The following is an 18,457-nucleotide window of genomic DNA, read 5'->3' as shown; positions in this document are numbered from 1 at the left end:
CAGCACTGCCTTAACCCTCTTAGGCATGGAGTTCACCAGAGCTTCACAGGTTGCCACTGGAGTCCTCTTCCACTCCTCCATGACAAGATCACAGAGCTGGTGGATGTTAGAGACCTTGCGCTCCTCCACCTTCCATTTGAGGATGCCCCACAGATGCTCAATAGGATTTAGGTCTGGAGACATGCTTGGCCAGTCCATCACCTCTACCCTCAGCTTATTTAGCAAGGCAGTGGTCATCTTGGAGGTGTGCTTGATGTCGTTATGGTGGAATACTGCCCTGCAGGCCCAGTCTCCAAAGGGAGAGGATCATGCTCTGCTTCAGTATGTCACAGTAGATGTTGGCATTCATGGTTCCCTCAATGAACTGTAGCTCCCCAGTGCCGGCAACACTCTTGCTGCCCGAGACCATGACACTCCATGCTTGACTGTACACTCATAGTTACATAGTTACATAGTTACATAGTTAGTGAGGCTGAAAAAAGACACAAGTCCATCCAGTTCAACCTATGTGTGTGTGTTTGCTTTTAACCGTACATTGTATACCCCTGTATGTTGTGGTCTTTAAGGTGTCAACTCCTCACCTGGTTAACACCACACACGTTTGACGCCATCTGAACCAAATAAGTTTATCTTGGTCTCATCAGACCACAGAACATGGTTCCAGTAATCCATGTCCTTAGCCTGCTTGTCTTCAGCAAACTGTTTTCAGGCTTTCTTGTGCATCATCTTTAGAAGAGGCTTCCTTCTGGTGCGACAGCCATGCAGACTAATTTGATGCAGTGTGCAGCGTATGGTCTGAGCACTGACAGGCTGACCCCCCACCACTTCAACCTCTGCAGCAATGCTGGCAGCACTCATACATCAATTTCCCAAATACAACATCTGGATATGACACTGAGCACGTGCATTCAACTTCTTTGGTCGACCATGGCGAGGCCTGTTCTGAGTGGAACCTGTCCTGTTAAACTGCTGTCTGGTCTTGACCATTGTGCTGCAGCTCAGTTTTAGGGTTTTGGCAATCTTCTTATAGCCTAGGCCATCTTTATGTAGAGCAACCATTTTATTTTTTCAGATCCTCAAGAGTTCTTTGGCATGAGGTGCCATGTTGTACTTCCAGTGACCACTATGAGAGAGTGAGAGCGATAACACCAAATTTAACACACCTGCTCCCCATTCACACCTGAAACCTTGTAACACTAATGAGTCACATGACACCGGGGAGGGAAAATGGCTAATTGGGCCCAATTTTGACATTTTCACTTAGGGGTGTACTCACTTTTGTTGCCAGCAGTTTAGACATGAATGGCTGTGTGTTAAGTTATTTTGAGGGGACAGCACATTTACACTGTTTTACAAGCTGTATAGTCACTACTTTACATTGTAGCAAAGTGACATTTCTTCAGTGTTTGTCACATGAAAAGATATAATAAAATATTTACAAAAATGTAAGGCTTGTACTCACTTTTGTGAGATACTGTGTATAAAGGGTCTTCAAAATGTTTCCACATTTTTTAAGATTATTAGAGTTTAAAAAAGTGCAGAAACTTTTTAAAGAACCCTCATATATGTATATTGTATATAAACTGTATAGTGAAGATATCAAGGGTCCAACCATATAATATTAATTTCTATTTCTTTATTATCTATTTTCTTGTAATGTTGTAGTCAGACACAAGGCTGTCTGCACGAACAGAAAATAATTTGATCGACTGCACATCAGAATTGGCACCCTCTTCTACTGCATAGAGGCCAATTAAATTGTGCCAAGGAAGACTTTCCCTGCAACCTTTCATATGTGCATACTCCCCAGGCTAGGTAGCAGTTAGCAGTGAGGGATTAGCAGGGAGGATGAACATCTAAAGAACATATCCCGTATTTCTTATAACAATAGAAACCATTTTTTGACTGTCCGTTATCTTCATCAGGTTTTTCAACATTGTTATGTGCACTGCTAAAGGGATGTGTGGTATGTAAGGAGGATTTGGGCTGCTATAGCTTCAACAAAGCAAAATAATGGTGTTTGTATTTATCACAGTGTTTGCACTTTTTGTTCAAGTTTATCCCAGAATATGTATGTGGCATAATTACAAACAGGCAAAAGCATAAAGACATGATTAGGATTCTGGCACATGAAATCACTAAAGTCAGTGTAAAAAAATACAATTGTTTTGGTTTTTGTGTACTTTTAGGCCAATTTCACACATTGTCGGCATCTAAAAAAAATCCAGATTAAATCAATATTAAAGTTTTCGGCAATAGAAGAACATTTATACACACATCTTGGGTGGCCAATGTCTTCTTACCTTTCATCTGTTTCATTGCTGTAGCCTCTGGAAATCTTTTCAGTATTCAACACTCCTAGGAGAGTCAGATGCCTGTGCCCCCTGCTGTGCACTTGGGCTTCTTCTTCTGACCCTTACATCACTACAGTACTAGAGGGAGGCATATAAACGCTCTTCTGTTGCATGGACCTTTAGGCTGGGTTCACACTATTGCGATGTTAGACATCACATGTAATTCTCACCGCACTGCTGTGTAGATCACATGCGATGTCTGTGCGATGCAAATTCAACAAAAAAGATTGTATGGCTGCATTTGCATCACAATAGCACCACAATGGTGCAGGACCCTTTTCTTGGTCACACTGAAATAGGATCGCATGGGTGTTCACACCCATGCAATTTGATTACTGCACCATTTGGCAGTTCGCACTGCGATCTGTGAAACAATCCGGGGTGCCATTAACTTTGTATTGACACCCACAGCAGTTTGCAAAGGGAAGTGCGAAATGCCTGCGAGAAACATGTGATGTGGGAACCCACACTGGAATCGCGCTGGTACCTGCATTGCAATAGTTTGAACCTAGCCTAAATCTGGATTGTTCTCTTTAACCTACTGTCTTTTCCTTTGAGTACATGCATCATGAGAAAATTATGTAAGTTGCCATTGATGACCTCTGCTTTTTGGAATGCTAGTTCCCTGGCTGCGAGACTGACACCTGGGCTTTATTGCTTTTCAAGTCACTTACCTGTAACACAAATACAGATATATCATTCTGAAAGGAATTCACAGTAGGCTTGGTCTGGGCCTATGAATCACAAGTTGCAAAGCAAGACCCAGACGGATTGAACTTTAATCAAAATATTTAGAAGCAGATCAGAATCGGCAACTTAGTAATTCTCTCATGAAAGAATGGTGTACTGTAAAGTGTATGTAAACCCTAACAATGAACTTCCCTTATTTGTTCCCTTTTGTTAAATGTAACATTGAAAGAGCTTTGTTATATGTGTTCAATAAGTGCACAAAAATATGAATTGATCCTTTCTGAAATCTTGAGACCACAGATGACAGGGACAAGTTCCGAAAGAACCCTATAGGGCTGTAATGTTCAAGCAGACCGGGACACTGAGGGATTGTGTTACTGAATGGAAGCAAACAGGAGAAGTTGTAGAAAACAGATTGAGGTCGGAAAGCATCTAGGGAGGCAAGGAGAGCTGAATGGATGTGTACATAATTTATTTCATATGTTCAAGAGTTTAATATATAACGCGGAATTTTCTCCACATATACAGTGGGTACGGGAAGTATTCAGACCCCCTTAAATTTTTCACTCTTTGTTATATTGCAGCCATTTGCTAAAATCATTTAGGTTCATTCTTCTTCCTCATGAATGTACACATAGCACCCCATACTGACAGAAAAACACAGAATTGTTGACATTGTTGCAGATTTATTAAAAAAGAAAAACTGAAATATCACATGGTCCTAAGTATTCAGACCCTTTGCTGTGACACTCATATATTTAACTCAGGTGCTTTCCATTTCTTCTGATCATCCTTGAGATGGTTCTACACCTTCATTTGAGTCCAGCTGTGTTTGATTATACTGATTGGACTTGATTAGGAAAGCCACACACCTGTCTATATAAGACCTTCCAGATCACAATGCATGTCAGAGCAAATGAGAATCATGAGGTCAAAGGAACTGCCTGAAGAGCTCAGAGACAGAATTGTGGCAAGGCACAGATCTGGCCAAGGTTACAAAAATATTTCTGCTGCACTTAAGGTTCCTAAGAGCACAGTGGCCTCCATAATCCTCAAATGGAAGACGTTTGGGACGACCAGAACCCTTCCTAGAGCTGGCCGTCCGGCCAAACTGAGCTATCGGGGGAGAAGAGCCTTGGTGAGAGAGGTAAAGAAGAACCCAAAGATCACTGTGGCTGAGCTCCAGAGATGCAGTCAGGAGATGGGAGAAAGTTGTAGAAAGTCAACCATCACTGCAGCCCTCCACCAGTCGGGGCTTTATGGCAGAGTGCCCCGACGGAAGCCTCTCCTCAGTGTAAGACACATGAAAGCCCGCATGGAGTTTGCTAAAAAAAACACCTGAAGGACTCCAAGATGGTGAGAAATAAGATTCTCTGGTCTGATGAGACCAAAATAGAACTTTTTGGGCTTAATTCTAAGCGGTATGTGTGGAGAAAACCAGGCACTGCTCATCACCTGTCCAATACAGTCCCAACAGTGAAGCATGGTGGTGGCAGCATCATGCTGTAGGGGTGTTTTTCAGCTGCAGGGACAGGACGACTGGTTGCAATCGAGGGAAAGATGAATGCGGCCAAGTACAGGGATATCCTGGACAAAAACCTTCTCCAGAGTGCTCTGGACCTCAGACTGGGCCGAAGGTTTACCTTCCAACAAGAAAATGACCCTAAGCACACAGCTAAAATAACGAAGGAGTGGCTTCACAACAACTCCGTGACTGTTCTTGAATGGTCCAGCCAGAGCCCTGACTTAAACCCAATTGAGCATCTCTGGAGAGACATAAAAATGGCTGTCCACCAATGTTTACCATCCAACCTGACAGAACTGGAGAGGATCTGCAAGGAGGAATGGCAGAGGATCCCCAAATCCAGGTGTAAAAGACTTGTAGCATCTTTCCCAAAAAGACTCCTGGCTGTATTAGATCAAAAGGGGGCTTCTACTAAATACTGAGCAAAGGGTCTGAATACTTAGGACCATGTGATATTTCAGTTTTTCTTTTTTAATAAATCTGCGACAATGTCAACAATTCTGTGTTTTTCTGTCAGTATGGGGTGCTATGTGTACATTCATGAGGAAGAAGAATGAGCTTAAATGATTTTAGCAAATGGCTGCAATATAACAAAGAGTGAAAAATTTAAGGGGGTCTGAATACTTTCCGTACCCACTGTATATTATAAAAACATTGCTATCACACTGTTAACGCCAAAATGATCACATCCTAGTGGCGGGAACGCAGTGACCCAAAATCTGTTCTCCAGATCAGACTATTCATATGTACCTGCGTGACCCTGTTTATGGAAACAAATTAATCAAACCACTTGTGCATTGATTCTCAGGACCCTGATTAGGTCCCTGAAAATTAAATTTATTAATTTCATAATAAGGTAGAACAACTTGGTGATTGGTGAGTCTCCTTTTGTCACAAGATTTTCCATGGTCTAACTATTTTTCAGAAAGTCCTTATGTATTTGTGTCTTATGGATGACAGGTCCATTTATATACCACATTCAGAAGTGGAAATGAAAATATACATTTAGACAATGATGTTATTTTCAATACGATTACCCTTGTACAAAAACCCAAACCAAATTCCACCCTCAGTGATGATTTATTTGCTAACCAGTCTGCTAATTTAATGTGTTGTAAAATAATTGACTGGCAGGAAGCTTTGAAGCTGGCTATATGCACTTGTTCTATATAACAATCTTATTAGTTAAAGAATCAAATTAAAAATAAATTGTACAAAATAGGTGGTACGGTCAATAAATGTTTTTTTCTTTTTTTCTGGTAGAAAATCCATTTAAACTGTACTAAATTAATCTTGTTCTTTGTTGTGTTGCACAGTTTTTTCAATGGTAAATGAATTGGATATATGATTTAGGGTTTGTTTATTATTATTATTATTATGTGATAATACCAGCAATAAAACATTGAAAAAGTTAGTCATTTGAAAATTTGTTGAAATTATTCAATTGAGTACTGTCCGTGATACTTTTTTTATTTCCACTAACATACAATTTTTCAGGACAAGCTTTTGGGGTATGTCCCCTTCAAGGTCCAATCAGTACTGATTCACAAAAGATTTGATAAGAAGGGAACATACCCCGAAAGCTTGTCCTGAAAAATTGTATGCTAGTGCAAATAATAAAAAAAGTATCACGGACAGTACTCAATTGTCTCTGTCGCAAGTGCACTAATATGGCTACCATTACCTCAAGCTTGAAATTATTCAATAGTTTGAATTTTGATCCATCAAAAGAACAATCCTTCAAATGCAGTAGATCAATGTTTTAACTAAACAAAAAAAAATAAGATGTTGACACACGTATTAGATATTTCCTAAAAGTGCTACCCTGTGTAAACCTTATACACTAAGCTGATCAGCTTACCACTGTGATGAGTCTGAGTCACTCTCAATAATAAAATTATTCAAATACATGTGGACATATATTGTCACACACATCACAGTGCCCATCATATGAGAGCCTATTTCTAGGGTCTCAATAAAATACACATGGGCTGGGAATAGTGAGACAAATGGTGGGTCTACTGTAAAAAAAACTCTGGGGACATTTTGTATCATGTTATAAGCATGCAATATTTTTATTGAATACAGATTACAAGGGTTTTTAACTAGATGTTGGCTTCCAAAAAGAATAACATTTTGCAACAATTATTTCTTTCAACCAAGCTAATTATGCATGCTACCAGAGGAGGAGGTTGTACTTTTAACTGCTTCATTTTTCATTTTGAAACATTCTGGATTCGAGGTAGTTAAAACAAGCAACAAGGTTGGTATCAGTTTTTTTCAGACAGTGATCAGCTGTTTGGCAAAACTGTTGGCTTTACAGCTGCTGTTATTTTACAGTAGTGAGCAGTGCTGCTGTTGACCATGATGATTCCTGGGCTGTCCCATGGTAAAGTGGTCAGACAGCAGGGGAAGGAGGAGATCCAAGATCATCTGTTCCTCCATCTCCTCTGTGACTAATGAACCCAAAAGCGACTACCATTTTGTCACTTCTGGTTTCAGAGCTGTCATTCCCTGGCTACTGTAGCTACAGTGGAAGGCAGGGTAGACATTTGGGCTCTAATAAACCCCTGATGTCTCCATAGTGAGAACCTGCCACCTCTCTGTGTAGAATAAAGACTTGTTAATTACCTTGTGATAGTAATAAAGGTAAATTAAAAAAAAAATTGCAATATAAATAAAAATAATAATAATAAAACAATGTATAAACCCTCCCGTCCCCTTTCCTCCGCTTGCACACAACTCCTGCATGTGTATGTAAAAAACAACTGCTCCACACGTGAGGTATTACCTCTGAGTGAGAGCAGTAAAGGTCCTTTCACACTGATCAGTTTTTCTTCTGTTTTTGCTTTACCAAAAGTGGAAGAAAAATGCATGGTGCAAGTCACAAATCCCTTTTTCACAGGTGCAAAACACACTGGAACTGTGGCAAAAAAGCATATTTCCTTTTTTTATTGTATTTTTGCAATGGAGCAGTGTGAAAGCAGCCTTAATTGTAGAGTCATAATTCCTGGTTAACTCTAAACAAATTAATTACCTGTAAAGGCCTTTAAAGTGTCAGTTTTGTAAAATTTCAGGTGTTGATGTTTCTGGCCATTTCATGGATGCAGGCAACTTTGAGTCTTGACATGTTAGATATCTACTTTACACAACCCTATCTGTTATATTGTACCAGACAATAGGTATTAGTTTGTGTGCACTAAAATTTATTTTAGTATATTTTTTCCTAAAAATTTCAACTACTAAATTTTAAAGTAATTTTCTAGCAAAAAATGCTGATTTTATTGTGTGTGAAAGATTAAAACATTGCTCCAGATGCAAAGTGGTTAAGGTAAGGGGCTTTCTATAGCATGAGACCACTGAGATACAGTGGGGAAAATATTTATTTGATCCCGTGCAGATTTTGTACGTTTTTTCAAAGAAATGAAGGGTCCATATTTTTTATCGGGGGGGGGGGGGGGTAGGTGATAGAGACAGAATATCAATCAAAAATCCAGAACAAACACACAATACAAATGTTAGAAATTGAGTTGCAGTTCAGTGAGTAAAATAAGTATTTGATCCCCTACCAACCAATAATAATTCTGCCTTCCACAGACTGGCTACAGTATGTGCTCTTGTGGTACACATATTAGTCCTGTCAATTTAAGAAGGTGCCCCTAACAGCAACTCATTATGTGTGTAAAAGACACCTGTCCGCAGAATTTCTTTCTTCCATTCAAACCTCACCACCATGGGCAAGACCAAAGAGCTGTCAAAGGATGTCAGGGACAATATTTTTGACTGCACAATGCTGGAATGAGCTACAAGATCATCAGCAAAAAGCTTGGTGAGAAGGAGACAACTCTTGCAGCGATTATTCTCAGATGGAAGAAATACAATTAAACTATTAATTGCCCCTGGTCTTGAGCTCCATGAAAGATTTTGCCTCATGCGGTAAGGATGACCATGAGAAAGTGAAGAATCAGCCCAGAACTACACAGGAGGAGCTTGTGAATGATCTCAAGGCAGTTCTGACCACAGTCAACAAACAAACCATTGGTAACACAATACGCCACCATAGATTGAAATCCTGCTGTGCCTGCAAGGTCCCCCTCAAGAAGGCACATGTACAGGCCCCTCTAAATTTTGCCAATGAACATCTAAATAATTGAGAGAAGGTTTGGGAGAAAGTGCTGTGGTCAGATAAGACTATAATTGAGCTCTTTGGCATTAACTCGACTCGCTGTGTTTGGAGGAAGAAAAATGCTGACTCTGACCCTAAGAACACCATCCCTACAGTCAAACACAGAGGTGAAAACATTAAGCTTTGGGTCTGTTTCTCTGCTAAAGATACAGGCCAACTTTGCCACATTAAGGGGCCAATGGATAGGGCCATGTATTGTAAAATCTTGGATGAGAACCTTCTTCCCTCAGCCAGAACACTGAAGATGGGTCGTGGATGGGTCTTCCAGCATGGCAATGACCCAAAACATACCGCCAAGGCAACAAAGGAGTGGTTAAAGAAGAAGCACATTAAGGTCATGGAGTGGCCTTGCCAATTTCCAGACCTTAATCCTATAGAGTTGCCAAGCGACAGCCAAGAAACCTTAAGGATTAAGAGAAGATCAGTAAAGAAGAGTGGACCAAAATCCCTCCTGAGAAGTGTGCAAAACTGGTAACCAGCTACAAGAAACGTCTTACCTCTGCTTGCCAAAAAGGGCTTTCTCCACCAAGTACTAAGTCGTGTTTTGATTGGGGATTCAATATTTATTTTAATCACTGAACTGCAACTCAATTGATAACATTTGTATTGTGTGTTGTTTCTGGATTTTTGGTTGATATTTTGTCCCTATGATAAAAATGATAAACCCTTAATTTCTTTGTAACTGGGCAAACTTACAAAATCTGCAGGTGATCAAATAATGGTTTTCCCCACTGTATGTTATTTTGGTGCATAAGTTATTTATGCTGCTTTCCTAACAATTCTGTTAGTGCCCCCCCCCCTTTCTTTTTCTTTTGAATTCAGGGAAAGTCCTCCTTTACCCCATTTAACTTTATTAAACAGCTGTGTCTATTTCTGTAAAAACCATACTGCTTGCTCTTTCTTGCTTTCGGATTTCCACTATGCTTGTATTCTTGAATATGGTTGTCATTCTTTTAAGAAACACTTTTATACTCTGCTCAGTTAACAGAGAGGCAGCATTGGTTTATTAGCTGTGGTAAAAGACAATGTTATTATTATTATCCATTTTGCTTGACGAATAACTATACTTTTGGTGACTCATGCTGTGACAATGAATAAATAAATGTCTGCTGTCATTAGATAATTTTATTTATTTTTTTAGTAAAAAGTCATTTGTGTCCTTAAATGTTCCCCTGTAATTGTCTGAGTTTAATTTTACTAATGATTGGTAATAACTACTAAATGGTTTAAGCAGCAGTTCAAGATATTGAACATATTTGCAAAGAGTTCTTTGTTTGGATACCCAGAAATTAACAGTTTGCACATGGAATTACCAGTCAATTGTCCCTCAGTGGTATGCAAGTAGGACAGGTTTTAATGATTCTGCTGTAAGATTGTTTGTACAGTTTCTACAGTTATTGTCATACGTTGATGTCATTCTATGGCAATACTTTGTATTTTAAACTAGAAGCCTCAGATAGCAATGTAAAGTGTTACTAAACCCACAGCAGTAAAATCAGTCTGCGTATGCAGTAAAGCATGCTTATTATACTCACTGTGGAACCTAAGGGGTTAATCCTCTGCATTGTGGAAAAAGGCTGTTTGAACCTGTCTTCTCTGATCCCCCTTTCTTTTACTGTCCCCAATCCATCTGTTGATAGTACAGAGCCTTGGAGGCACTCTGCACATGCTCAGTTTGGTGTGTATTACTAGAGAGTTTTTTTATTCAGGGGAGGGTGCATGCGATCAGTACAGGGCCGATCCGCACTATCCAAACAGAAAGTACGGGGTCAGGCAGCCTCAAAGGGCAGTCAGAGCAGAATGAAAACTCCTCCTGCAAGCTTAAACCAGTGCTTGGCCAGACATTGCTGGAAGTCACAAGGCTGCTATATGCTGCTAGGTATTTAGAAATTTATATTTACTAAAATAATTGCATTTCCATGTTCTAAGTACTGTAGGAGACCAGCTATACTCAGATGACTGCCTGGCTAATTTCCAGGGGTATTCCTTGTATCAGATGGACAGGGAGGGTAGAAGAGGGGGAGGGGTGTGCCTATATATCAAGAACGATTTACAGGTGGAAGAGAGAAATTACATTAGAGATGGGGCAAGGGGGAGGTGGAATCAGTGTGGTTGGAACTCCAAAGGGAAGAAGCAATTGGGAAATGTTACGGGCCCCCTAACCTGAAGGAAGAGGAGGAGCTGGGTCTTTTTTCACAGTTAGAAATAGTGTGAAGGCAGGGAAATGTCATCATGATGGGGGACTTCAACTATCCAGATATTGACTGAGCAGAAGGGACAGTTCACTCATGAAAGGCCCACCATTTGTTAAATGTATTATAGGACATCTTCATGTCCCAATTGGTAGATTCCCCATCTAGAAATTATGCATTACTAGACCTAATAATTACAAATGATTTATATCTGGTCACAGATGTGGAAATATGGGACATCTTGGGAACTAGCGATCACAGGATAATTAAATTCATCATAAATCATAGGAAAAGGAGAAATGAGGGTGGTACAAGAACACTAAATTTCAAAAGAGCAAACTTTTCTAAACTGCGCTCAATCCTAAAAGATATTAAATTGGACCAAATTCTAGAAACATTGAACACTAAGGAAAAATGAAATTGCTCTAGGACCATATTAAATAAAGGTATCACCCCCAGCTACGTCATTCGGGCCATGGCTTAGTTTGGAAGTGGGGAGATCCAGGTTAAAAATACCTCTTTGGAGGCTACGTTTTGGACCCTGATCCAACAAAGAGGATTTCAAGGTATTACTTAGCATTGGGACCTGGGGACCCCAGATTTATAGCAGGAGCCAGGACTAGATGAAATGGCTGGCTTTTGCACCTGAGTTATCGGAAGAGTTGTGGCAGGTGCTTGACACTTACCTTACTACTGTTATCTCCTCAACAGATAGGATGATTCAACTTAGATTCCTTTATCAGATGTATTATACACCAGTAAGGTTGTTCCACATGCATAAGAGAGACTCTGCAATCTGTCATAAATGCCTGGGGGCTGAAGGGACTTTTTTCAATATGGTGTGGGAGTGTACTAAGATAATGCCTCTGTGGTCTATGGTGACTGAGTTTATAGCTGATAAATTTGCACTTCCTAGCATATGGTCCCCCTACGAGATGTCTGTTGGAAATTTTTAAACATGTGTAGTTGGATGTATATCCCCAAATCTTTATGGACAGCATACTGACAGGAATAAAGGAAGAAGACCTTAATAAAATAATGGGATGGCCAACTTCATGGCAAATGAGGTTTAATATTGAAAAATGTAAAGTAATGCACTTAGGGCTAAAAATATAAACACAAGTTACTCGCTAGGGGGGAGAACCCCCGGGGAATCCTGGATGGAGAAAGACCTGGGGGTCCTAGTAGAAGACAGACTGAGCAATAACATTCAATGCCATGCTGCAAGCAAAGCCAGCAGACTATTAGCATGCATTAAAAGGGAATTTATTCCAGAGATCCTGTCTCTTTATAAAACCCTGGTTCGACCACATCTGTGGTATTCCATCCGGTTCTGGTCACCAGTCCTCAGGAAGGATGTGCTGGAGCTGGAGAGAGTCCAGAGAAGGGCAACAAGGCTAATAAGTGGTCTGGAAGACCTCAATTATAAGGAACGACTACAAGCACTAAATTTATTCTCCCTGGAGAATAGAAGCTTGAGAGGAGATATGATAGCGATATATAAATACCTCAATGGTGATCCCAGCGTAGGTAGGAAACTATTCAGTCTCAGGGAGTGCAAAAATATATGGGGCCACTCAATGAGATTAGAAGAGAAACGGGTTATCCTTAAGCTGAGCAGGGTGGTTTTCTCTCTCGGGTTATTAAGAATGTAAAACTCTCTTCTCTGCACCGGGCATTCTAAGCTCTGATTGGCTAAAGCAATGCACCTGATCAGGTCATACTGAAAAGCTGTTTGTTAAGGAGTGGGACGGGAAGCTGGCTGCCACTTCCTTAATAAATGGATGAGTCTTTAGCTGTCAGCGGGCTTCCGTGCTGACAGCTGCATGAAAAAGAAAAACATTGCTGGCAATACAAAAATGTGAAAAAAAACAGTGTTGGTGTCCCCTCCAAACCATACCAGGCCCTTTGGGCCTTTAGCCTGGTATGGATTGGGGGGACCCCCATACCTTTTTTTTCTTGTTTTTCAAGAAAGCTTACAGCCGGGAAAATCAATGTAAATGTATTTTTTTTTTTTCATTTTTATTGTTTCACTTTAAGCATCATTAAAATCACTGCTCCTTTAAAAACAATGTTTTAAGAAAAAAAAATTTGCATTGATGCATGTTCCCCTGAGCAGTACTTGGGCCCCTATACCCTTTTTATGGCCAATAACTTGCATGTAAGCCTAAAAATTGTTTTTTGGTGATTTTTGGTGTGAACCAAACCGGGGGTTGTTCGGCCCATAACTAATAGTTTTTGATCATATCAGGAAACAGTGTCAGAAATGGTTTGTTTTATGTTACAGGGGTACTACTAATTTATTCTCCTCATAAACAGTAGGATTTGTTGTACAACAAATGAGGTAGAGAAAAAAAGCCCTTACTAAACTATTTTAAACCCTAAAAGAATCTGCTTTTTAAACTGTTGCAAGCACAGGAAGATGTATATAATATACAAAATGTTATAGCATCCCCTTGAGGTTGTGTCAAGTACCTATTTGTTTTCTTTGTATGTTAGTGTTTATCAAATTCTTATTTCCCTGAACTTGGTAAAACTAGCCTTTACATCATATCTTTTTTGCAAATGCTTTGATAGAAAGAATAATAGTAATGTCTTAAGAAAAAATTAGTGTGGAGATACATGAACTATTTGTAAGTCTACTGTCTACTGTCATGGAAAGTCCAATTAAAATTGCTAATACTTTAACCACTTAAGCCCCGGAGGATTTGGCTGCTAAAGGACCAGGGGTTTTTTTGCGATTTTTTACTGCGCAAATTTAACGGACAATTGCGCGGTCGTGCGACGCTGTACCTAAACGAATTTGACGTCCTTTTTTTCCCACAAACAGAGCTTTCTTTTGGTGGTATTTGATCACCTGTGCGATTTTTTGATCACGCGCTATAAACAAAAAAAGAGCGTAAATTTTGCAAAAATAACAATATTTTTCACATTTTTTTTATATGAAATTCCCCCAAAAAAAAAGTAAAAATCAAAATTTTTTAACATTTTTCGGCCAATTTGTTTTATGCTACCTATGTTTGGTAAAAAAAATCGCAAAAAGCGTATTTTGATTGGTTTGCGCAAAAGTTATCGCGTTTACTAACAAAGGGAAAGATTTTTGTCATTTTTGGTGTTTTTTTTTTAACGAGTAATGGCGGCGATCTGCGATTTTTTTTTCGGTACTGCGACATTGCGGCGGACAGATCGGACCCTTGACTGACATTTTTGACACTTTTGGGGGTACCAGTGACATTACTGCAGTAATCAGTGCTATACATATGCACTGTAACTGCAAAAATGACACTGGCAGGGAAGGGGTTAACTTTATTGGACAGGGAGGGGTTAAGTGTGTCCTAGGGGCGTGCTTTCTACTGTGTAGGGACATTCCTATTGGTGTAAAAGCAAAGATCAACCGTTCTACATAGTAGAACGGTCAGATCTTCACTTTTACACAGGGAGAACTGACAGGCAGCTTGTTTACACAAGCTGCTGTCTTTCTCCCTTCACAGGAGCGATCGCAGTGTGACTGGCGGACATCGAGTCCGCCGGTCACACGCACTGACTTGCCTGTGAACGAGCCGCGGCGGGCGCGCGCCCGCCCGTGATAGGCTCGCAAGTCAGTGACAGGCGAGTGACGTACCGATACGTCACTCTGCCTGGCCGGGGCTGACCGCCGCAGTATATAGTCGTGCGGCGGTCGGCAACCGGTTAAAGCAAAATTGCTGGGGGGGGGGGGGTTTTTGTTTGTTTTTTTAATTTTTCTTGCACGTGATTTTGTATTTTTTGCAGTGAAAGTGAAGTGAAATTGCATCACATTCACAAAGTTCTAGGGAAAATTTATGTGCACAGTACAACTTCCTTTGCAAAGCCTATTTTCCTTTAGTAAATAAACCCTTGTGAATCTCTTCAACATGTATAGTATCAAGTAATAACTTGGTTTGTTATTACCATATGTCCCCAATTTAAGATGAATGTATACAAATTACATATTTCTTTTCTTTTCTTGTGTTATTGTACTATGATTTTAAAATTAGATTGAATGGCCAGCCTAAAGTGTATTTCCACCTTTGAAGCCAAATTGGGATAACACCTACAGTAGATCTAAAAAATCTACACACCCATAAAAATGGCAGGTTTCTGTGATGTAAAAAAATGACACAAAGATAAATCATTTCAAACTATTTCAGTATGAGTCTATCAGCATGGTACATCTTGACTTTTCTTTGCAAAAACACTCCAAATCTGTCAGATTGCGAGGGCATCTCCTGTGCACAGCCCTCTTCAGATAACCCCACAGATTTTCGATGGTTCAGGTCTGAGCTCTGGCTGTGCCTTTCCAAAACGTTAATCTTCTTCTGGTTCCTTTGTTGTTTTGGATGTATGCTTTGGGTCATGTCATGCTGAAAGATGAAGTTCCTCTCCATGTTCAACTTTCTAGCAGAAGCCTGAAGGTTTTGTGAAAATATTGACTGGTGTTTGGATCTGTTCATAATTCCCTTTACCTTGACTAAGTCCCCTTATCCAGCTGAAGAAAAGCATCCCCAAAGCATAGTTACATAGTTACATAGTTACATAGTAGGTGAGGTTGAATAAAGACAATAGTCCATCCAGTTCAACCTGTGTAGGCATGTGTGGCTGTAATCATCTCCCATACCCCTGAATGTTCTGATCCTTGAGATGTAAGTCTAAGAGTCTTTTGAAAGCCACCATACTACCCGCAGAAACCACCTCTTGTGGTAGAGAATTCCACAATCTTGTTGCCCTAACAGTAAAGAACCCCCCGCGTTGCCTGAGGTTAAAACGCTTCTCCTCTAATCGCATTGTATGCCCTCGAGTCCTCATGCAATCCCTTCGAATGAACAGCTTTTTTTCTAAGCTGGGATCCCCATTAAGATATTTATAAATTGCTATCATGTCCCCCCTCAGACGTCTCTTCTCCAGGGAGAATAAATCGAGCGATTGTAGACGCTCTTCATAGTCAAGGTCCTCCAATCCCCTAATTAGTTTAGTTGCCCTTCTCTGGACTCTCTCCAGCTCCAACACATCCCTCCTGAGGACTGGCGACCAGAACTGGACGGAATACTCCAGATGCGGTCGGACCAGAGTTTTATAAAGTGGAAGGATTATAGTCTTATCTCTGGAATGCATCCCTTTCTTTATGCATGCTAATATTCTGCCGTCACCATGCTTCACTGTGGGTATAGTGTCCTTTTGGTGATGTGCGGTGTTGTTTTTGCACCAAACCTATCTTTTGGAATTATGGCCAAAAAGTTCAACCTTGGTTTCATCAGACCATAATACATTTTCCTACATGCTTTTGTGAGACTTCAGATGTGTTTTTGCAGAATTTAGCCGGGCTTGGATGTTTTTCTTCGTAAGAAAAGGCTTCCCTCTTGCCACTCTCCCCCATAGTCCAGACAAATGAAAAATATGGGAGATTGTTGTCACATCTACCACACAGCCAGTACTTGCCAGATATTCCTGCAGCTCCTTTAATGTTGCTGTAAGCCTCTTGGCAGCCTCCCTGACCAGTTTTCTTCTCGTCTTTTCATCAATTTTGGAGGGATGTCCAGATCTTGGTAATGTCACTGCTGTGCTATATTTTCTCCACTTCTCCACTGATGATAACTGCCTTCACTGTGTTCCGTGGTATTTCTAATGCCTTGGTAATTCTTTTGTACCCTTCTGCTGACTGATACCTTTTAACAATGAGATCCCTCTGATGCTTTGGAAGCCCTCTGGGGACCATGGCTTTTGCTGTAGGATGTGAGTAAGGAAATGTCAGGAAAGACCTACTAGAACAACCAAACTTTTTTTGGGGTAATCAGAGGCACTTTAAATAATGACAGGGATGTACTGCTCCTATTTAACATGAATGTGATTGCTTATTTCTGAACCCAGCTACATCCCCAGTTATAGGAAGGTGTGCACACTTATGTAACCACATTATTTTAGTTTTTTATTTTACTTCCCCCCCTAAAAGATTTCAGTTTGTTTTTTAATTTAATTGTATAGTTTATAGGTCACATTAAAGGTAAAAAATGATCTGAGGTGATTTATCTTTGTCATTTTTTACATTTTAACAGGGGTGTGTAGGCTTTTTATTTCCATTGTACTTTATATTTGTTATGTACTTCCATTCACATAGCATAGAAAAGAATCACCCCCCATTTGCAACCTGAAATGAAGATAGACACAGTTTTTTTTTATCCAGCTGTTTTTACTCGGTGCAACCTATAACATACAAGTGAAAGCTTTAACACCAACAGGTCAGAACAAAAATAAAAAATAAGAATCACTGAGGTGTAAAAAACCCCCTCCTAAAAATGACTTGTAAACTCAATCAAGTGTAGCTAATCACCTTCTTAATGGCACGAAAAGCTGTTTGACTTTCAACTGTGATCAGCTGTGGTCATTTTAATTAGCTCAGCATTAAAAGAGCTTTACTGGAGCATTTCAGTCCCTGGTAGAGCAACTGAAGCAAACCATCAACTATGGATGGCAAGGCACTGTCAAAAAGATAAAGTTGTGGAGAGCAGAAGAGAGGAGAGGAGATGGATACAAAAAAAGTCAAAGGCTTTATCAATGCATAGAAGGATGGTAAAGTCTATTATTAACTGCTTGCCGACTGCTCACAGTATATTTACTGCGGCAGTCAGCCCCTCACAGGCAGAGTGACGTAGGTCTACATCGCTCGCCTGTGAGGCTCTGGGGAGCGAGCGCGCGCCCGCGGAGGCGCGCTCCCGCGCGGTCACGGACCCCCCTGCGTGTGTGACCAGCGGACCTGATGTCCGCCGGTCACTCGGCGATCGGCGGGGGAGAGGAAGAATGTCAGGCAGCTTGTGTAAACAAGCCACCTGTCATTCTCCTCGCTGTAAAGACACTGATCACACGGATCTAGTATGTAGATCCGTTGATCAGTGTCCTTACAGCTCAAGCCACAGCCAATCACAGTAGAAAGCAAGCCCCTAGGGATACACACAGCCCCTCCCTCCCAAATAAAGTTAACCCCTTCACTACCAGTGTATTTTTACAGTAACAGTGCATATGTATAGCACTGATTACTGTAGAAATGTCACTGGTAACCCCAAAAGTGTCAAAAATGTCAGTCAAGGGTCCGATCTGTCTGCCGCAATGTCGCAGTACCGCAAAAAAAATCGCAGAACGCCGCCATTACACGTTAAAAAAAAAACAACAAAAATGACAAAAATCTTTCCCTTTGTTAGTAAACGCGATAACTTTTGCGCAAACCAATCAAAATACGCTTTTTGCGATTTTTTTTACCAAACATAGGTAGCATAAAACAAATTGGCCGAAAATGTTAAAAAATTTTGATTTTTACATTTTTTTGGGGGGAATTTCATATAAAAAAATGTGAAAAATATTGTTATTTTTGCAAAATGTACGCTCTTTTTTTGTTTATAGCGCAAAAAGTAAAAATCGCACGGGTGATCAAATACCACCAAAAGAAAGCTCTGTTTGTGGGAAAAAAAGGACGTCACATTCGTTTAGGTACAGCGTCGCACGG

At 40.3% G+C, this 18,457-nt stretch overlaps 1 protein-coding gene across 2 annotated transcripts in view; it reads left to right on the top strand.

Annotated features, from left to right (window-relative positions):
* NR3C2 (nuclear receptor subfamily 3 group C member 2) overlaps nucleotides 1-18,457 on the top strand; it is a 544,471-nt gene that overhangs the window by 403,180 nt on the left and 122,834 nt on the right. The window lies entirely within an intron of this gene.

The sequence above is a fragment of the Pelophylax lessonae genome (genome assembly GCF_965119305.1).
Source record: "Pelophylax lessonae genome assembly, chromosome: 1".
NCBI lineage: Eukaryota > Metazoa > Chordata > Amphibia > Anura > Ranidae > Pelophylax > Pelophylax lessonae.
The sequence above is the reverse complement of the archived record's forward strand: the minus strand, read 5'-3'. Positions and strand labels throughout refer to the sequence as shown.